The sequence below is a fragment of the Thalassophryne amazonica genome, chromosome 17 (assembly GCF_902500255.1).
Source record: "Thalassophryne amazonica chromosome 17, fThaAma1.1, whole genome shotgun sequence".
NCBI classification, from domain to species: domain Eukaryota; kingdom Metazoa; phylum Chordata; class Actinopteri; order Batrachoidiformes; family Batrachoididae; genus Thalassophryne; species Thalassophryne amazonica.
The window spans coordinates 23,825,486-23,848,191 of record NC_047119.1 but is presented as its reverse complement, the minus strand read 5'-3'; the positions used below and the strand labels follow the sequence as shown (position 1 = coordinate 23,848,191).

Below are 22,706 nucleotides of genomic sequence, written 5' to 3'. Positions count from 1 at the left end.
TTATAATTATCAAAACTAATGTTTTTGCTAGCAGATTAGCTTTTCAGATAAATTTTAAAATGATCATCGGATCAAATATCTTCCGATAAATTTAGTTCCGATAACTTTCAGTCTATACCATTTTTTTGGCTGATAAAGTGAGCAAAGTTTAACGGTCAAAAACATTTGTAAACCGCAAAATCAAACATTTTAGTCCATCTGTTGTGTGTTTGTGGCAGACTGGCTGCCTGTCGCTTGTTGATGACGTCATCATTAAGTGCAAAAAGTGACTGGCCGGTCGATGCAGCAGTTGTTTAAGCCGCAGGGTTCAAAGCGTGTGAAAAAAGCAGCAACTTTTTAGTTCGTAGTTCTAATATTATGTTTTACTGCTTTTGAAAGATGATGACAGTGTTTGGGGTTTTATTTTTCTATTTCATTAATTTTTCGTGCGTTCTTATGTGTTTGTGATCCTTGAATTTACCCAGCAGCGAAAAGTGAAAGTGAAACTGGTTTATCAAAAGCCGACAGTGTAATCTGATGTGGCCGTGTCCGAATCAATACTAAAAGTTATCGGTTATCAGTTATCTGCGACGGAGTTTTAGGGCCACATTGAATTTCTTTTTTTTTTTTGGACTTCGAGAATAAAGTCGTAATATTATGAGAAAAAAGTCATAATATTACGAGAATAAAGTCATAATATTATGAGAAAAAAGTCAAAATATTACATTATGACTTTATTCTCGTAAAATTATGACTTTTTTCTCATAAAATTACAACTCGGTTTTAAAATTACAACTTTATTCTAGTAATATTAAGACTTCATTCTCGTAATATTACGACTTTATTCTCGAAGTCTAAAAAAAAAAAAAATTCTATGTGGCCCTAAAACGCCATCGTAGGTTATCTGTAATAAAGATAATTTTTTTTAGCAGTTTATCGGTTTCGCATCATAAAATATAACTTTTCAGTTATCGGATTAATGGTTATCGAAGCTAACTTTTTGGTTGGCTGTGCCCACCAGTTATTTTCTGACTGTTTCACAGCAGTTATATATTAAAACTAAACCACCACACTTCACTCTGGTAGTGTGCATTTTTGTGTCATATTCACAAATATGAATTCATGCAGGGTGACATGTGTTTCAGAAAATAAATGTGGCCCACTGCACAAAATATAAACCAGGTCATTTTGTGTCACTCTCACATGACAGTTTTAATCCTAACCTCTAGGCATAACTCGGATTTAAAGTGCAGCCTTTCTTTTTGCAAAGCAGGTGCACAACCAGCCCAGGGTGGCCTGTGCTGTCACTGATAAAGACAGCTTGAGAAATAAGCATACACTATCTCACTGATATTGCATAGGTAATAAAATGTTCCTTTGTTATCCTCAACACCACAGTGGTAATGCACCTGCCTCGCAACAAGAAATTCCTCATTTCGAACCCCACTACACAACTCTGGAGATTTTTTTCTCCCTAATAACTATTGCTCAACATGAATATACAGTATAACATATTCATGACTATAACATGAAAAGATGTGATCCTGTCTTTCACTATTATTGCTCCACATAACCCTGCAGAAAGGATTTAAAAATAATATGCCTGCAAACAAAAACCAGATCGAGGAAGTTGTAAAGCAAGGTGTGGACTAGATTGGTGAGTGAGAGGCTGTTTCTACTCAGAAATGATTTATTCTCTGATTGTTTAGCAGAACCTCCATTCTAAAACTCAAATCACACCATTATAAGCCCACACAATCCTGCAGAAAGGATTTTATGTGAATTTATCTGTACAAGAAAAACAAAGGGAGGAAAGTGGCCTGTTTCTGTAATGGACTGTTTCTACTTAGAAATGAGGTATTTTCCCACTCTCTTAGAATAGAACACAAACAGCATTGTTATAAAGCCACACAACAATGCAGAAAGGACTTTACAGTGGTCCCTCACTATAACGTGGTTCACCTTTCGCAGCCTCGCAGTTTCACTAATTTTTTACTGCAATTTTGCATTTTTTTTTTTTTTTTAACAAAATATTGTGCTCTGCATCCTTATCAGGCGGGCCGGTCACATTACCAGTCGGCATCACCGCGATTGCTCTCACTGCCTCCGATGCTCTTACTGAGTCTGCGGGATCGGTAAGTGTTGCAGCGGGCCACTAACACCGCCCCCCTGTCTGATGTGCGGAGCTGCGGCCAACTCTGGCAACAGGCCCAGAGACTACGCTCGCTGTTTTGATGCGGAGCGCTCCGGCGGCCCGCAAGGATAGACTTCTTGTGGAAAAATGCGCAGCGCCCACTGCATGGTCTCGGTAACCACAGCTGCAGAGCTCTGTGGCCATGACTTGGAATCTTCACAGTTTTTGCTCTATGGCAAGATGCATTATCATCTTGAAAAATGATTTACCATCCCGAAACATCCTTTCAATTGATGGGATAAGAAAAGTGTCCAAAATATCAACGTAAACTTGTGCATTTATTGATGATGTAATGACAGCCATCTCCCCAGTGCCTTTACCTGACATGCAGCCCCATATCATCAATGACTGTGGAAATTTACATGTTCTCTTCAGGCAGTCATCTTTATAAATCTCATTGGAACGGCACCAAACAAAAGTTCCAGCATCATCACCTTGCTCAATGCAGATTCGAGATTCATCACTGAATATGACTTTTATCCAGTCATCCACAGTCCACGATTGCTTTTCCTTAACCCATTGTAACCTTGTTTTTTTCTGTTTAGGTGTTAATGATGGCTTTCATTTAGCTTTTCTGTATGTAAATCCCTGTTGTGTGGGCCGCTGAAGAGGAGGTACTGCTGGCCCACCACCACCAGAGGGCACCCTGCCTGGAGTGCGGGCTCCAGGCACCAGAGGGCACTGCCGCCTCACAGGAGCAGCCAGAGTGACAGCTGCCGCTCATCATCTTTGACAGCTGTCACCATTCGTCGGATCAGTGTCGGTATATCAGCCAGACGACATCTCCACCTCTTTGCCGAGATATCGTTCGACCCAGAAGGTAACATATCCAGCCAGCGAATTATTCTTTGACTAGAAAATACTTTTTGCCTTTGTACAGAGAGAAGAACAGCAGGAGATTGCTACACGGATAAGTACTTACATTCCTGCAGTGTTTTTCCTGACTAGAGGTGGAGGTGGTGTTTCACCCCACGTGTTGCTGGGTGCAGACGCACCCACATCTGACTGTTTCTGTTCTTCGCCAGCAGTACCGGATCCGACAAGCGGAGGCAGTGGCCACCTGGAGTTCGGGACTTGGCGGCTCCAGTATTCCCGGGGTTCGGTGGCGGAGGAAATCGTATGGTTCCGGTTCGGCTTGGACGGACGTCTCCTACCTTCGAGCCTGCCCACACGACACCATTGTGATTGACTTATCGCTACAATTATTAATATTGGTTGTGATTGTTGTGCTTGTTTCACAACAGTAAAGTGTTGATATTTGACTTCCTCCATTGTCTGTTCATTTACGCCCCCTGTTGTGGGTCCGTGTCCCTACACTTTCACAACAAATCCCATTTCCTTTAGGCGGTTTCTTACAGTTCGGTCACAGACGTTGACTCCAGTTTCCTCCCATTCGTTCCTCATTTGTTTTGTTGTGCATTTTCGATTTTTGAGACATACTGCTTTAAGTTTTCTGTCTTGATGCTTTGATGTCTTCCTTGGTCTACCAGTATGTTTGCCTTTAACAACCTTCCCATGTTGTTTGTATTTGGTCCAGAGTTTAGACACAGCTGACTGAACAACCAACATCTTTTGCAACATTGCGTGATGATTTACCCTCTTTTAAGAGTTTGATAATCCTCTCCTTTGTTTCAATTGACATCTCTCGTGTTGGAGCCATGATTCATGTCAGTCCACTTGGTGCAACAGCTCTCCAAGGTGTGATCACTCCTTTTTAGATGCAGACTAACGAGCAGATCTGATTTGATGCAGGTGTTAGTTTTGGGGATGAAAATTTACAGGGTGATTCCATAAGTTATTCCTCAGAATTGAGTGAGTCCATATTTTTTTCCCTCTGCTTGGTCTAAAAAAGTAACCCTTACTGATTGCCACAATTTTTTTTCTTGATTTCTTATAGTGTTTCTTAAAGCCAGAATTGCCATTTGAAATGACTTTAGTTTTGTGTCATGTCTGTGATCTGCTTTTTTTCTACAAAATTAAACAACTGAATGAACATCCTCCGAGGCCGGTGATTCCATAATTTTTGCCAGGGGTTGTAGTCAAACATGCTGTGGAGTAAATGGCAGAGAGTTGTGGGGAGAACATTTGTATTCAGAAATTTGTTGTGTACTGATAGTTTAACAGGTATTCCATTCTAAATCTCAAATAACAAAGCAATAAATCCACATAACCCTGACAGAAGAATTGTACCTGAATGTAGCTGAAGGAGAATCTTCTTCCTTCTCTTTCTGTCCCCTTCAACATCATATGTGTGATGCTGAAGTTACATGGAAATTCAGTAAGGTATATCTTCTATTATACTTTCTGAATCTAAGGTGGAACTCCACTAGTGTATACATCTAAATATCTAAGAGTAGAGCCACTTAGGTGCCTGGTCTTGAGAACCAGGGATGTTTGGTTGAAAAGCTTTTTTTATCCCATGGGAACTCTCCCTACCCACCTAAGCGGCTCAAGAATATGGACAGCATGTATATAAGTGATGTATACAAAATTGCATGTTATATATATATATATATATATATATATATATATATATATATATATATATATATATATATATACACGAGGTCTGTTAGAAAAGTATCCAACCTTTTTATTTTTTTCAAAAATCTGATGGATTTGAATCACGTGTGCTTGCATGAGCCAACCTTGAACCTTCGTGCGCATGCGTGAATTTTTTCATGCCTGTCGATTGCGTCATTTGCTTGTAAGCAGCCTTTGTGTGAGGATGGGTGTCGTCTCTCGTCGTTTTTTCTTTGCACGGAAAATGGCCAAATGACTGGAGCAGTGCGACTGCATCAAATATTGCCAGAAACTGGGTGACACGCAGGTGGAAACCATTCGGATTATTCAGACGGCTTTCGATGACGATCCTATTGGCATCACACAGATTAAGGAGTGGTACAACCAGTTTAAAGATGTCCGCACAACGGTGGACAGCGCGCTGCGCTCCGGGCGGCCATCAACATGCTGAAATGACCGGATCATTCCAAAGTGAACGCTGTGGTGATGTGGGACCGTTGTGTGACTATCCGAGAAATTGCGGAAGAGGTGGACATCAGCACTTTTTCGGCACATTCCACTGTGAAAGAAGATTTTGCCATTAAAAGAGTGGCGGCAAAACTCATGCCGATGGCTTGGGCACGAAGTTGATGGTGGAGCAAAAGCGCCTCCGTGTTGAAGTCTCACAGGACATGTTGTGACATGCCCAGCTCTTCCACCATTCGGAAGATTCAGATGGCTTTCGGTGGCTTTTCAGTTGTGTGACTATCCGAGAAACTGTGGACGAGCTGGGCATGTCACATGTCCTGTGAGACTTCAACACGGTGGTACTTTTGCTCCGTCGGCAGCTTCGTGCCCAAGCCATCGGCATGAATTTCACTGCAACTCTTTTCATGGCAAAATCTTCTGTCACAGTGGAATGTGCCGAAAATGTGCTGATGTCCACCTCTTCTGCAATTTCTCGGATAGTCACACGACGGTCCTGCATCACCACAGAGTTCACTTTGGAAATGATCTGGTCCTTTCAGCCTGTTGATGCCGGCCGGAGCGTGGCTCGCTCTCCACCGTTGTGCGGTCATCTTTAAACCGGTTGTACTGCTCCTTAATCTGTGTGATGCCCATAACATCGTCACCGAAAGCGGTCTGAATAATCCAAATGGTTTTCACCTGGCTGTCGTCCAGTTTCTGGCAAAATTTGAGGCAGTCGCGCTGCTCCAGTCGTTCCGCCATTTCCTTGCAAAGAAAAAACGACGAGAGACGATACCCATCCTCACACAAAGGCTGCTTACAAGCAAATGACGCAATCGACAGGCGTGAAAAAATTCACGCATGTGCACAAAGGTTCAAGGCTGGCTCATGCAAGCACACGTGATTCAAATCCATCAGGTTTTTGAAAAAAATAAAAAGGCTGGATACTTTTCTAACAGACCTCGTATATATATATATATATATATATATATATATATATACACATGTAACTTGAAACTTTTAGGTCCAAAGCTTAGGTCAGCCAACGTTTGTTGGAACCACTATTAAAATAATGAAAAAAACAAAAAAAGCCCATGACAAAGTCTGGTCAAATCTAATCAATAAAAATGGAACTGTAATGGGAAACATTGATGTCAGTTGCCCTTCCCAGATGTCTTGTCTTATTTTTCTCAAAGATGTGTTTCAAATCTTGGTTGACTTTGAGCTGTCGGTTCTGTGGCAGGTCGCTCACAAAGCCATAAAGCAGAACAGTGATTGATGGCTTCGTCTCCTGTGGTGCGTTGGCCTGCACAGCATGCTCTTTGTTACTGTGCATGCATGTGAATTGCATATCTCCATCCTGTGTAATATTTCCATTTGAGTCTTGCATATCGCACTTTGCAGTATTCTGCTAAATATACACAAAAGGCAAATGCTTGATTTCTAATCTAGATGGTAATTTAGAGCTGTAGCTGATAGCACCTATTCACTCTTAACCCTGACATGGTATTTATAATTTTTAGACTGCTGGCCAATCCATATCTCACCCAGGGGATCTCACAGAATTGAACCTTGGACAACAAACAGTAAAGCTTTTCTCTTCAGTCCAGCCAGGAAAATAAATCAAGCTCTACAAGCCACTGGATAGGAAAAGAACTAAATAGATTTTTTTTTTCCCTTTCTTGTATGAAACAGCCTCTTGGTGAGGTTATATTTTCATAATAGGTTTTATGTGACCACAAACAGCATTTCAGCAGAAAATACACAACCAGAAATCTGAACATAGCATGTTGCCGGATGATGAATGATCACCTTTTTATTATTATTATTTATTTATTTTTTTACACAAGTATTATTTGCACCCAAAGGTGAATAGGAATCCATTTATGCAAACTCAGCATAATGTACTGTAGCTGATGGGAAAATAATTATCTAGGTTTTTTTTCTGCTGATGATATACATATGCGTATTCTCTACACAAAACAAGTCAAAAAGAAAACAACTGTGGACAACTTCAAAGAAAACAAAGCCTTTAATATATATATATATATATAAAAAAACTTAAATTAGGGAAAACTACAACCTCATCGTCAGCTTTAGCAATTAAACTGTATGAACTTTACTATCAACTGTAATCTGGTGCATTTAGTTTAGAATTTACTTCAAGCGGGCACAACAGAAAGAAGATAAAGTTGCAGTTCCTTGACTGGCTGCTTGAGGGTGGCTACAGAAAGTAGTCGGATCCCATAGATGCCCATGTTAAAATGTCCACATTCATATTTTGAGCAAAAATAAACACATTTACAGCCTGGTACCAAAATGGTTTTTGTGTCTATAAATAGTTTCTCCATCCATGACAACTTTATGAAAGGGGGGGGGGGGGTTGAGTATCTCAGTATTTTAAGGCAGCTTCAGCCATAAAGTTTTAGCAGGGGTGGTGGTCAAGTGGTTAGTGCACTTGGTTTCGGCGTGGCATGTTCCCAGTTCAAATCCCACCCCTGCCACATTTCTCCTTGTAATGTGGAGTTGCGTCAGGAAGGGCATCCGGTGTAAAACTTGTGCCAACATGCAGATCCACCTTGGATTTGCTGTGGTGACCCTGAGTGCAAACAAGGAAGTAACTGAAGGGACTTACATTTTACTAAGCCATAAAGTTTTAAATAATTCAGAGCACAGTCCTCCTAGTGACACCTAGTGGCGCAGCTGTAAGCCTAGCTCAGAGCTCTGGTTTTACAGAGGCCGCTAGCTACGGCTGCTGTTAAAAGAACCTTATCTGTCCTTTCTTAGCATTTTATTACAAATATGTGTCATAATATGAATTGTTATGTGGCTATCACATCATCTAAGACATCTGTTTTCCCCATCAAGTGAACTTTTCCTATTATTTAATTTGTATGCTGATAACATTAGCACTTTTAGCAGCTATTAGTATCTTAATGACATTAGGTCCACTTAATCCACGATGACTGAGGAAATACATGGGTCATAACTTTTAGTAACCACACCGACGTAAGCAGTTTTGAAAACTACTGCCCAGTCCCCCAAAAATATGATTAAATAAAACACCTGAACCAAGCCCGTTAGCTTAGCCTGTTCAGTAACGCTAAGATAGGACCATGCTGGGCTACAGTCATCCCACCCAGGTCATGCAGGGGCTCACCCACGTGCCAACGTCTTAGCCATTTATAGGTTTGCAGTGGTGTAGGTAGAGTAAGCACTGCCAACATGGCTAAACCCAGAGCAGCAATATTTGAGCTTCAAAACAGCTCACCCGGGTCTCTATAGAAAACCTATGGATGAGCTCAAGCATGGTTCATCCACTATATATAACATCTACAACTGACTTGTGTACCCTGAAACTCTGCTGTGTTTTACAGCCTTTTTTAGTGTCCCACCCAACAACTTTGACTGGTCCCATATGGTCCACCTTGATAAAAATAGATATTTATACTCCCTACAAGCCATTTGTTGGGGTTGGGGAAGGGGTAGGGTTCCAGATGTACTTCTGTCCAAGAGTCTTGTAAGCATCACTCCTCTGAAAATGTATGGTGGATTTCATTGAAACTTCAAAAAATGTAGCTCATCCTAAGAAGATGGGCTAGTAGCTTAATGACATTAGGCCCACTTAATCCACAATTACTGAGAAAATATGCATCATAGGAGATTGACATTTGTAATATAGTGATAAGACACCATATGAAGATGGCCATAAAGACAAATAATTGCAGACCAATGTTTTTATCAAGAGATAATACTACTTTTTTTGTATAGCTGATGTGTCTTACTATATGATTTTGACTTTATAAGTGCAACTCCTCTTAAGCCACTTTATGAATTTCACTGAAAGTTTACATGATGGTAGCACACTATTGAAAGATGTACGCTGGGTATCCTATATAAGCCTTGAGGCCAGTTGATGCTGGTACCTATCAGCAGACTCTGCAGTATGAAGTGGATGAGAGTCAATTCACCCTGAATGGGATGCCAGTCTGATGCAGATTACTTCCCAGCCAAGGGTGGTACTCATTTACAGGTGGGGTGGCCTGGAACAACCCAGGTCTACATATGATGGGCAGCCCATCCCCTCATCCCATAGAGCTACCTGCTCAAGACGAACGAAAATAAGTACAGCCTGACATCTTCCACAGAAGATAATTGGATTGCTGATGTTCTTTTAATACTTCACAGTTGTCAATTAAATTATACATTATAATGACAAAAGATTTACTGCCACCCCTGTACTATACATGCAATCAAGTGTTGTAACAAAGCATCAGGTATCATTTTGTAAGCTTGCTCACAGATCTATAGTTTCTGCAGGTGCCACTGTTTTCAAGGCAGAGGAATAACGAGACTGAAATAATAGTCATAACCTGGGGCTTACAAGCTCTGCACCACCACCATTGCAGTGATGTTTCCGTTTTCCCAGATCTTAATACATCAGTGAGTTACCATAACCAGTAGGGATGATACAATAAAAATAAGACCAGAATCACAATAATCCAGTTTTCCTTTAAAAATTATTAAGATCGGAAATGCTGCCGTGGGTCCTGAAGCTGAGGTTTATGCAGTAAACATTGTGGATCTGCAGTAATCCACCTGTGATGCGACTGTCAAGATGGGAAATTATCTTCTTTATAAGAGGCTGACCAATATATTATTTGGTCAACAATATCATAAAATATGAGTCTTTCATGAACATACAGGTATTAATGTTATTTCTGCCAATATGTAAACTTTGATTTTACCAAATAAATGATACAGATGAGATTGAGCATTTTTAGAGTGGTATGCTATAAACAATACTTCGCCCTGTGATAGACTGGTGTCCTGAGCAGGGTGTACCCCGCCTTGCACCCTATGACTCCAGCCCCCTGTGACCCTTGACTGGAGTAATCGGGTATAGAAAATGAATGAACAAACATACAGAAAAACACTGTGGCTGTTGGAAATGGTGTCATTTTGTAGTTTGTCCAGCAAGAGGTACTTCAACTGCATTGTTTACAAGCATGGATGGGAACCAATCACGCCTTGGTCACTTTACCAACAAGAGACAGAGGCAAAGCAACCAGCTGCCATTCATTTTCAATCAGAGTTGGCATTTTATGGTGACAAAAGACAAGTGGCTATGTTGTCAGGGAGGTGTGGCCAAAATAAATGAGAACACAACTGCCAGCCAAAGTAAAAGCAGCATGATGGTATGTTATATTTCTATTTATTGATAATAAAGTTTGTGTTTCAATTGTAAAACATCAAGCCTCAAATAATTCTTTGTCATGAAGGTTCGATAATTAAATGTAAGGAACCACTGCCAGTTTTTATGGAAATATCAGCAGATTAGGGTTCTATATGGTTTCTTAAAACTCGATGCCATACGATACTTTGGACGTCCGACACTCAATACGTATCACAGTATCAAAACATTTATGTGCTTAATACTGCTTATATGAATTTATTTTAAATGCATTCATAAGTTAGAGTTTATAGTGTTAGTGTGTAACCCAACCTTTTAATACTTCAGTTATATTGCTTAATGTGTGTTGGCATTAGTATTTTCTTTTGCACATTTTCACCTTTTCTTTGCCATTACTTTATCCAACATTGACATCACAGCAAACATGTTTGTTTGATAAGATTACTAACATCAAAAGCCTTAATCATTTTCATATTTATGGTTTTCTAACCCGAACTGACTTGATTTTAAAGTCGGAACACCAAACAGACCCAGTCATGTCCTAGCTTAGATACGAGGTCTGTGAGAAAAGTAATGGACCTTATAATTTTTTTCAAAAACTATATGGATTTGAATCACGTGTGATTACATCAGACATGCTTGAACCCTCGTGGGCATGAGAGAGTTTTTTCACGCCTGTCGGTTACGTCATTCGCCTGTGGGCAGTCTTTGAGTGAGGAGTAGCCCACCCTCTTGTCGATTTTTTCATTGTTTAGGAATGGCTCAGAGACTGCTGCTTTGTTTGATAAAAATGTTTTCAAAAACTGTAAGGCACAACTGAGTGGACACCATTCGATAAATTCAGCTGGTTTTCAGTGAAAATTTTAACGGCTGATAAGAAATTTTGGTCTGTTAGTGTCGCTTTAAGGACGGCCCACGGCGCCTGATGGCGATCTGCACTCCGAGGCGGCGGCGTCTCGCTGTTTCAAGCTGAAAACTTCCTAATTTCAGGCTCTGTGGACCCAAGATGTCGTGAGATAACAGAGAACTTTCAGAAGAATTCGGGATCAGGAGTTTATCCAGACATTCCACTGTTAAAGGAGATTTTGTAATGAAAGAACGTGCGGGCAGATTCGCATGTCGGGCCGGACCCGACCGCGGGGGGTCGCCACAGGAAAAACACCTCCGTTGGAAACCTTAACGGACAAGTTGGAACATGCCCGGCTGTTAAACAATTTCTCAGATACTCACTTGTCGAAAGCCATCAAAAGCCGCCTGAATTTTACAAATGGTTTTCAACACAGAGGTGTTTTTCCTGTGGCGGCGCGAACGGATTTGGGGAGTCGTCACGGACCCGACTCGGCAAATTTGTATGCACATTCTTTCATTACAAAATCTCCTTTAACAGTGGAATGTCCAGGTAAACTCCTGATGCCGACCTCTTCTGACACTTCTCTTTTTTCTGACGATGTCCTGGGTGAACAGAGCCTTAAATTAGGATGTTTTCAGCTCGAAACAGCCAGACGGACACCACCTCCGACCGCGCTGCACCGATCCGCTTTGTGGGCTGTCCTTAAAGCGAAAGAAACTCCACAATCTCTCATCAGCCGTTAAACTTCTCACCGAAAACCAGCTGAATTTCTCGAATAGTGTCCACACGGATATCCCTCACAGGTCCTGAAAAAATTTGATAAAGCAATGCGCGCCGTCTCCCTGCAGCTTCTCAGACAAAGAGATTCCGACGGGAGGGGGAGTCCACACCTCACTCAAAGCCTGCCCACAGGCGAATAACGTCACCGACAGACATGACAAAACTCACGCATGTGCACGAGTGTTCAAGCTTGTCTGACATAAAAACATATGAAACAAATCCATTTATTTTTTGAAAAAAATAAAAAGGACCGCTTTTTTTTTATCACAAACCTCGTAGTGGTTAAATAAAAAGGAAATATAGTGCTTCACATCCCACTTTAGTCATGCTAAAAAGTCAAATTAAGTAAACATATTTTTATATGCTCATCAATTCCACTTACTACCGAATTATAGTAAAACTTAGGCAGCATTGTTGTTCACCTTGCGGGTGCTCCCGCTTCTTTGGGGTCACCACAGGGGATCCAGCACAGATCTTCATTGGGATTTGGCACAAGTTTTACGCTGAATGCCCTTCCTGATGCAACTCCAGTTTTGCCTGGAGAAACACAGTCTCTGGTCTTCCAAAGAGGTCTCCCATCCAAGTACTAACTAGGACCCACTCTGCTTAGTATCTGAGAGCCAATGAGATCAGGCTTACACAGAGAAGACTTGCTGCAAAACAGTGGCACAGAGTAATAGTTATTCAACATTTTAGTTGTTAAAAATATTTATTATTACTATTATTATTATTATTAGTAGTAGTAGTATGTAAAAATTTATTCAAAAGTGGACCATGACTTAGGGTGGGGGGAGCTGTTGCATCATCCTTCTGTCTGGATAAGCCTTTGTTTTGCACAACTGGTGAGCAGGAACAAGGTATAACTTGCATATTTATGTGGAAAGTGATACCTGATTGACAGGTAAGAAGGTTTTATCCATCCTTCTATCTTGTACCAAGATGTCAAAAAACAAGCAGTGTCCAAAGACATGCAGGTTAGGTGAATTGGAAACTTTATATAATTGTCTAGGTCTCTCTTGTAAAAGAGAACTTGATCTCAGTGGGACTTAGCTGGTTAAATAAAGGTTAAATTTGTTTAGCCTAATATTGAGAGGAAGTCATACTTTGAGGAAAATATGTTAGCTTTTTTTGAATGAGCCGCGAGTGTGATGCTGCCCTGCGTTTTTAAACTGCTGCTCTTTTAGGCATGCTAACACAGCCAGAGGATGCACACAGACTTTGGAAGACAATAAAGCATAAATATGATTGTAAAATCCACTACGGATGTGCTGCTCTTGTTTGTTATATCACCACCATGCTGTGAGACAAATAGAGATGATGTTGTTTTTTTCAACTCGGAACTGCTGCAAAATACAGCCAGCGCTGGTATATAGAAAATATGTGGAAGGGATTACTGGTACGTGTACCAAGTGTTTTATACTGGTACTTCAATAATACAGTGATGCCATATAGACTCCTACAGCAGATATATCAGGATCGTAATTTTTTTCCTCTCGAATATCAATATCCGCACCCAAAAAAATCCATATCAGCCAGACTCTTCTCTTTACACCAAATCACCTTGCAATGTGCTTTGCACCACTATTTTGAGATCAGTCAGTTCTCCTTTACACCTCATCAGAACCACAGGCCATCTGTGATAAAGGGAACAAGAACGAGGAAAGGAAAGAGGACATAAGCGGAGATAGATGGATCATATCTGACCACAAAAGAGTTAGGTTGCATGGGGGCCTTTTCCGCCATCAGCCCTGTCTGCTGCCCTCTGGATCCAATATTCATTTAGCTTGATGTATTCCTGGGCTTGAAACTTTAATGTGATTTGTGGGAGAATCCAGATGGCAAGTTCACGGATCAGCGCTGCTCAGTGACGGTGCCGGTGCCAGCGGCCGGGTGCACAATAACGGCGCCTCAGCTCTCAGTTGTTCCCGCTTCTCTGTCACCACATCTCATACCCCTGCAGCTCCAACCCACCACCGCCATGACCACAAACACATGCACGAGCACACACATTTGTGCTCCGATATCAGCGTGGCGCACAGAGATTGGAAGGAGCCATCCTGAATGCTGACATTCAGCCTGGCACTATCACTCTCCCAATCTTTTGTTTTCTGCTCCCTCCTTTTCTTCGCCATCTTCACTCGCTCCCTGTTCTCTGTACACATCCCTGCTGTCTTACTTCATTACGCTCACTCCTACTCTTGCTACACTCATGTGCACACGCTTTGACTCGTTGCACTCATGCTTTGGCTCCAGTTCACTCCATCAATCACTCGCCTCATTCCTGTTTCTTCTCCTCTTCTGCTCTGCTCAGTACTCTCCCATTGAGCACGTATTTAAGGATTGGAAACTTGACGTGCTCTCCTCCCACTCCAGTGTGGAAATGATGTCGTGCAGTAAAAATCTGTCAACATGTGTTCGTGTGAAATGGAATGAGTGAGAGAACTGGAACACTTGGGCTAAAAATTAAAAGAGCTACTCAGAATAAACAGTCATCTTTGTGCCACCCTGAGTAAAAACGAAGAATTGTACAACTGTATTGCTTGTGGATCTAAGGGTATTTGTCTGTGAAAAGTGTGGTTACTTTGGCCTGGTCTCATCTCCAAGTCAGCCCACTGTGACACTCAGATATACTGCCATCACATGAAGGTCAATCTCCCTCTTTTAGAACCTTAGCCATATAAAACATTGCTAGCAATCAAACCTCTAAGTGCTCTTCTCACCTTGGACAATTGTGCTGTGTGAGAGAAATCAGCTTTTCCAATATCTCCTGAAAAGTCAGTTAGGCTCCTGTAAAAGCCCCATCTTGAACCCAAAGAGTGTTTTTCACTCATCTTCAACCGCTTAGCTGGGATCGGGTCACGTGGGTAACAGCTCCAGCAGGGGACCCCAAACTTCCCTTTCCTAGGCCACATTGACAACTTCTGACTGGGGGATACCAAGGCCTTCCCAGGCCAATGTGGTGATATAATCTCTCCACCTAGTCCTGGGTCTTCCCAAGGGTCTCCTCCCAGGTGGACATGCCTGGAACACCTCCCTAGGGAGATGCCCAGGAGGCATCCTTACAAGATGCTTGAACCACCTCAGCTTGGCTCCTTTCAACGTGAATGAGCAGTGGCTCTACTCCGAGCTCCCCACGGATGACCGAACTTCTCACCTCATCTCTGAGGGAGACATCAGCAACCCTACTAAGGAAGCCCATGTTGGTCACTTGTACCCGCGATCTAGTTCTTTCGGTCATGACCCAACCCTCACGACCAGTAGAGCGAGAGCTTTGCATTTTGGCTCAGCTCCCTTTTCATCACAACAGTATAGTTGAGTGAATGCAATACCATCCCTGCTGCGCACGTATTTCCTGTTTAGGGGGAATTACTACAGGCAGATTCATGGTTGTGCGATGGGGTCGCCGGTATCCCCCATTGTGGCCAATCTGTACATGGAGCGAGTGGAGAAGACAGCCTTGACGTCTTTCACGGGCATCTCTCCCAGTCACTGGTTCAGATATGTTGATGACACATGGGTTAAAATCAAGCAACAGGAAGTTGAGGACTTTACAGAACACATCAACTCGGTGGACACCAATATCAAGTTCACACGTGAGGATGCCAGAAACAACCTTCTTTAGCCTTCTTGGACTGTGATGTTACGATTGGAGAGAACAGGCAGCTCCAGGCAGGGGTTTACAGGAACCAACTCACACGGCCAATCTCACTCGCCATTGTCCCCTCACTCATGAACAATACCCTGAGGTACTTGAACTTTTTCATTTGGGGCAAGACCTCCTTCCCTACTGGAGTAGGCAAGTAGGCAATTCATTGGTTTGCTGCTGAGAACCATGGCCTCAGATTTAGAGGTACAGATCCTCATCCCAGCTGCTTCACACTCAGCTGCAAACTGATCCAGTGAGTGTTGGAGGTCACAGGCCAATAAAGCCAACAGGACCACATCATCTGCAAAACACAGTGATGACACCCTGAGCCCACCAAATTGGAGACCCGACTATGCCTTGATATCCTGTCCAAGAATATCACAGGATTGGTGACACAGTGCAGCCCTGGTGGAGGCCAACTCCCACCAGAAACAAGTCAGACTTACTGTCGAGAATTCACAGCTCTCGATTTGAGTACAAAGATTGGATGGCCCTAAGAAGGGACCTCCTCGCTCCATACTCTCACAGCACCTCCCACAGTATCTCCTGATCGCATGTCTTCTCCAAGTCCACAAAACACACACACACAGGTGTTTTTCCTGACCCTTAAAACTGCATAGCGTAGTTAGCAGGAGATGTCAGGTGTGGCAGCATGAGTTGCCGGTGCATCCACCACACTAAGGAACAGCCTTGGGTCCATCTGGTCCATCCATGTCAATTCAACATGCAGATCCACATTGGATGTGGTGTAGCAACCCAGAGTGCAAACAAGGGAGCAACTGAAGGGACTTTCTTTTTTTGTTACATTTACCTTTACAAATCTAGTTGGCCTGAACCATGGTAATTTACATTTAGGTCACTCAGAAAAATTGTTTATGGCTAAGTTAACGCATTTTACTTTGGGTGGAAATACTTTCCATAATTGTATTATGTTCACTGAGCAAGTTATTTTTTTGAGTGTAGAGAAGCGCACCACATAGCGAAAATGTTGAGTTGTCACATTACAAGTGACACCCGCTAAGTAACCCAAACTTATTCCAGCTCTACCCAAGGATCATCCCAGACCAAAGATATCCAGTCATTGACTTTGGTCACTGGTTGGCTTCCAAATCTCACAATCATCCAGTTAGACATGAAGCTCCAGGACCCTAAAGACTTGGATCTTTTTTTTCGAGCAAAGGTATCGGCGTCGCCAAAACAATATATCTCAATATAACAAGACATAATAAATAAGGTAATAAAATTTATAAGGCATAAGATAGTTATTATAGCATTTTTGTATTTTAGGATAATTTACAAAATATATTGGTGGTGATATTATAACTATATGTCTGTCTATATGTGGCCATGTGACAGACTGGTGTCCTGTCCAGGGTGTATGCTGCGTCATGCCCTGTGACTGCTGTGATAGGCAAACCCCCCTCCCCGACCCTGAATTGGAGTAAGCAGGTATAGAAAGTGGATGGATGGATGGTAAAACAGTATCCTTACTAACTGTATTTCTGTGTGGTATGGCAACTGCAGTGCTGCTGACCGCAAAGCACTACAAAGCGTTGTCAAGTCTGCCCAAAGGACCATTGGCTCCCAACTCCTCTCCATTTATGACATTTATCATAAATGCTGTCTGAACAAAACCAGATCTATTATTAAGGATGCCACTCACCCTAACCATGATCTCTTCACCCTCCTACCATCTGGCAGCAGATACAGGTACCTGCACACTCAAGCAGGAACAGTTTCTTCCCAAAGACTGTTACACTGCTGAACAAACCTCCACCTCCTGTCTTGCACATGCACTTTACTTCACACCGTTTACCACACTTTCATTGCACTGTCACAGTATATGTACCTCTCCACAGCATCTGTATATATATATATATATATATATATATATATATATATATATATATATATATATATATATATATATATACTGATATTTGTATGTCACTGTAGTCATCTATTTATACATTACTGTACATACCCGTCTGTATATTATCCATCTCCTATTTGTCCACCTCACTCCTAACGGTACATATTACCTGACTGTACTTGGTATTGAATGCTTTTTTGCACTTCCGGTATAACTGTGTTTCACTGACCCTGTACCTGTACTCTGCACAAAGACAAAGTTGAATCTAATCTATAACTACATATCTATTAGGTCTGTTTACTTACACTACTATAAGAATGTGGCACTCATACTGTAAACTTCCACTTAAGATTCAACCTCTGCCTTTGTTGATATAAAAACATATCAATAAATAAATAAATAAAATGTGCAGGAGTCACCTCTGTGGCCATCAGACCTTAGCTTTCAAAATGAAAGAACTTGATAAACAAGCCTATTTCAAGTGCCATATGAATTTAAGCACACCTGTTCAAAACTCAAAATTGTAGTAAGTCACCTTGAAATGTTTTGAAACTACTAGAGATTCCTAGGTTTTAGTGATAACTTCTTTTGAAAAATGTAAATGTTATATATATCCTCCCAAATATCAGGGACACTGTGGCGCCTCATATGGACACTTTACAGTTCAAATACCAACTGAACATTAGTGTAGATGATGCCCTCATCTACATGTTGCACAGGGCATATTCACATCTGGATACCGCTGATGCTTCTGTGAGGTTAATGTTTTTTGACTTTACAAGTGCATTTAATACCATCCACCCTGTGCTACTGGGGGAGAAGACGAGGAGGATGGAGGTGGAGGATTCCCTGGTCCAGTGGTGTGTGGACCATCTTTCGCACAGGCCGCAATTTGTACATCTGCAGAGCTGTGTCTCTGATACCATCCTGAGCAGCACTGGGGCACCACAGGGAACAGTGTTGGCATCATTCCTCTACACCATCTACACTGCAGATTTCCAGTACAACAACAGCAACTGTTTGTTGCAAAGGTTTTCAGATGATACGGCTGTTGTTGGTCTGATTTGAGGGGACGAGGAGCAGGAGTACAGAAATACCATCAAGGAGTTTGTCCACTGGAGCGAGTGCAATCATTTCATCCTTAACACTGGAAAAACTAAGGAGATGATAGTCGATTTCAAAAGGGGAAGGAGAAGAGGAGCCCATCCGACACCAATTACTATTGGGAACACTGACGGTTGAAGTGGTCCCGAACCACATATACCTGGTGATGCAGCTGGATGAGAGGCTGGATTGGAAGAGCCACATGGACACTGTGTACAGCAAGGGACAAAGCAGACTCTATTTTTAAGGAGGCTACGGTCAATTAACATTGGCCCACCCTTGCTGAGGACAGTGTACCATACAGTTGTGGCCACTTCCTTGTTTTTTTGTTGTGGCCTGTTGGGGAGAGGCCATTCGTACAGTGGACAGGAACCGATTGAACAAACTTGTCAAGAAAGCTCACTCTGTGGTCGGCTTAGAGTTACCATCAGCCCAAAAAGTGACCAAAAGGAGGATGCTTTCAAAGATGACGACCATCAAGGCCAATCCCTCCAATCCCCTTCATGCTTTGGGGGTGATTGGCTACAGCTCCTTCAATCACAGACTGATAGCTCCCAATAGTGCAGCGGATAACTGAAAAAAATGCTTCAAATGGTGATGCAAGCACCAAATTTGGCACACATACTCCTTAGCCCTTACTCTTTTAAAAATGCCGGGCCCCCACGTGAACTTTCAATAGGCGGCCAAGAAGGGGTCAATTTAATTATTACACAGGGGTCAAAATTTAAAAATGCTCCAATCATATTGAAAGGTATTCCATATTGTCTGATCATAAAGATTCCAAAAAGGTATAGTTTGGACTATCTGTGAATGAATGGTCTGGAGTTATGGGGTAAAAACAGCAAGAACACTGAGAAAGGTCAATTTCAGTTTGTACAGGGGTCAAAAGTTAAAGTTGCTCCAATTTTGGTAAAAAGTGGTGCAAATTACTGGTTGAGCTAATAGGATTAATAAATGGAATAGTTTTGACTGTGTTGCATGCTTGGTTTGCAAAGTAAAGGTTAAACAATATCAGCATTCATTGGATTCTATGACGTGTGACATATGCTACCCTGTAACATGATAACTAAGCATGATACATGATGCAAACTATTCCTTTTTAAAACCGTATTCACCCAACTAATAATTTGCATCACTTTTTACCAAAATTGGAGCAACTTTAACTTTTGACCCCTGTACAAATTGAAATTGACCTTTGTCACTGTTCTTGCTGTATTTAACCCATAACTCCGGAACATTCATTCACAGATTGTCCAAACTATACCTTTTTGGAATCTTTATGATCAGACAAATGATATGGAATACATTTCAATATGATTGGCGCATTTTTAAATTTTGACCCCCATGTAATACTTCAATTGACCCCTTCTTGGCCGCCTATTGAAAGTTCATGTGGGTACCCGGCATTTTTAAAGAGTAATGTCTAAGGAGTATGTGTGCCAAATTTGGTGCTTGCATCACCATTTGAAGGATCCCTCAGTAAATATTCACTTATCTGCTGCACTACAAGTGCAGGTTGGAGCGTATGAGGAAGACTTTTATTCCAGCTGCTACTATTTTAGGTATTTAGATGGTTGTCTGAATGTGTATGTCTGTGTGAGCTGCTGCAACAGCATAATTTCCTATAAAGGATCACTAAAGTATCTATCTATCTATCTATCTATCTATCTTTCTATCTATCTATCTATCTATATATATATATATATATATATATATATATATATATATATATATATACATACTCAACAAAAATATAAACGCAACACTTTTGGTTTTGCTCCCATTTTGTATGAGATGAACTCAAAGATCTAAAACTTTTTCCACATACACAATATCACCATTTCCCTCAAATATTGTTCACAAACCAGTCTAAATCTGTGATAGTGAGCACTTCTCCTTTGCTGAGATAATCCATCCCACCTCATAGGTGGGCCATATCAAGATGCTGATTAGACACCATGATTAGTGCACAGGTGTACCATTCTTTGGACTCTGCGTTGTGTGGTTATGACTTTGCCCATTCGCTCCCCTCGGGAATTCTTTTGAGCTGTTCAGAGTGAGGTTTACTAACTACACCTGCAAAGCGACACCTGCTGGCCTTCGTTACATGAACTCAATTCAAATGAGTAAATGGAATGCACCGGAAATACATCACCAATACTTAAATGCCCCAAAACTTTAAATGCACTTAAAGGAACTGAGTTGTAAGGACAGCAATTCATTTTTGAGTTACTTTAATTAATGGAAATGAGTGACTGTAACTTTTTTCAAAGTTTGAGTTACAGCAACTTAATTATTGTATTAAAATCGAGCGTTCGGTTTAACAGTGTATACACTGAAAAAAATGATAGTTTGAATGAACTTTAAAAAAATGATTTAATTTGTTACAGCAATTTTTTTTTTTAGTTTTTCACAATGTATATTTCTGATTTGGTAAAGTGATTCCAGCAGATTTAAACTGGAAACCACAATTTTCCTTTAGACCAATGTAAATAAGTACTTTGAATGAAGTGCCCCGATGTTTCACTTTTTTCACTGTATATACATGTACTAACTAGGAATTTTTCATTTCCAAAACTGTTGAGAAAGTCAACTAGTGTTATGGTAATTAACATTTTAAACTGCAGCTTAATGAATAAAACCTGTTTAAATTTCACTTTATACTTTATTACAGAGTAACAGAACAATTCAGCTGTTCCTGTTAAAAGTTTGAGAATACGGAATGAAAGTAAATGCATATCACTTCTATTAAGTAGGAAAGGAAATTTTATCATATATTTTCCATTTAGTTTCATGTTTTTTGTTTGGTCATAGTAATCTTAGTTACAGATTACATTCGGGCCTGGGCTCAATTCCCAGTGTGTGCTTCAGGCTTCCTGTCTGTGTCCTCAGACAAGACACTTCAACATTGTCTCAGTCCACTCAGCTGTAAATGAGTATGTGGTGTTGAGTGGAGAAGTAACTTGCAATGGACTGGTGTCCAGTCTAAGGGGAGTTCTACCAAAGAGATGGAACCAAGCATCCAGACACCCACATAGTCCAGTGTGCACCGCAACCCTAATTGTTAAAGGAACCTTTTGAAGGACTGTGGGCTTTAGTGCCCACTGGACTCTGTGTGTGCCTGGATGCTTGGTTCCATCATCTCTGCTTTCTATGTTTGACAATTCTTTGTTGTATTTAGTTATTTGAGCTTTTGTTACTGTTAGTTTGGCCAAAGCAGAAGGTCACTCCTCTCAGTCTGGTCTGCTTAAGGTTTCTTCCTACAATCAAAAAAATGCCAGAGGGAGTTTTACCTTACCACTGTTGCCTACGTGCATGCTCAGGGGGGTGGGTAATGTTTGACCTTACCCTTATGAAGCACCTTGGGGTGAGTTATGTTGTGATTTGGCACTATATCAATAAATTGAATTGAGTCGCAGAGTATCATCTGCTTCATGCTACATTATCTGGGATAAGTACCACCACAATGGACCTCTGGGCCTGCATAGGACTTGCTCTACCAGCTTTTTTATATATATTTTTGGAACATATGGCTTAATGTAACCATATTGTACCTTCATATACATGTCCTTGCTGTATGTAGGTGCTGCACCCCTCTTTGCAACATCCTTCACACTACCAAACACTACATTGCAATTTCTGTGTGTGTGTGTGTGTGTGTGTCTGTGTATACCTACATGGGTGGCAACATATCCAACCCTGTACTGATACCATCAACTCGGGCTAAGCTTCAGTATTTGCCAATTAAAGTGGTGGTTATTGGAAATCTCATTCATTTAATAAAAGGAGAACCTTCTTGCACAACCTTTTGGTAACCTCAAAATTCAGTGTTCTTTCACTGGACAGAACTCCCTGCAACCTCCACGGCTGGTTTGCTCTAAATAAATAGCACCTCAAAACGGCAGTTAATCTCATTGCATACATCCATGGTTGATGTATTTCTTTCACGCACACAAGAGGATATCTGCCCCCGGACATTCTGTGAATGCTAAAAACGAACACTGTGCAAGTGTGACTTTCTCTCTCTCTCTCTCTCTCTCTCTCTCTCTCTCTCTCTCTCTCTCTCTCTCTGTGAGCTGCATTTATCTGTGGTGATATGTGGGGAGTGTAAGTCGC

General features: G+C 41.3%; 1 protein-coding gene and 1 long non-coding RNA gene across 2 annotated transcripts in view; one reads left to right on the top strand and one right to left on the bottom strand.

Annotated features, from left to right (window-relative positions):
- brinp1 (bone morphogenetic protein/retinoic acid inducible neural-specific 1) overlaps positions 1 to 22,706 on the bottom strand; it is a 424,567-nt gene that overhangs the window by 42,132 nt on the left and 359,729 nt on the right. The window lies entirely within an intron of this gene.
- Positions 988 to 17,325, top strand: LOC117530130. Its single transcript, XR_004566189.1, has 3 exons — positions 988 to 999; positions 2,910 to 2,911; positions 17,096 to 17,325. It is a non-coding gene; the product is annotated as an uncharacterized LOC117530130 (long non-coding RNA).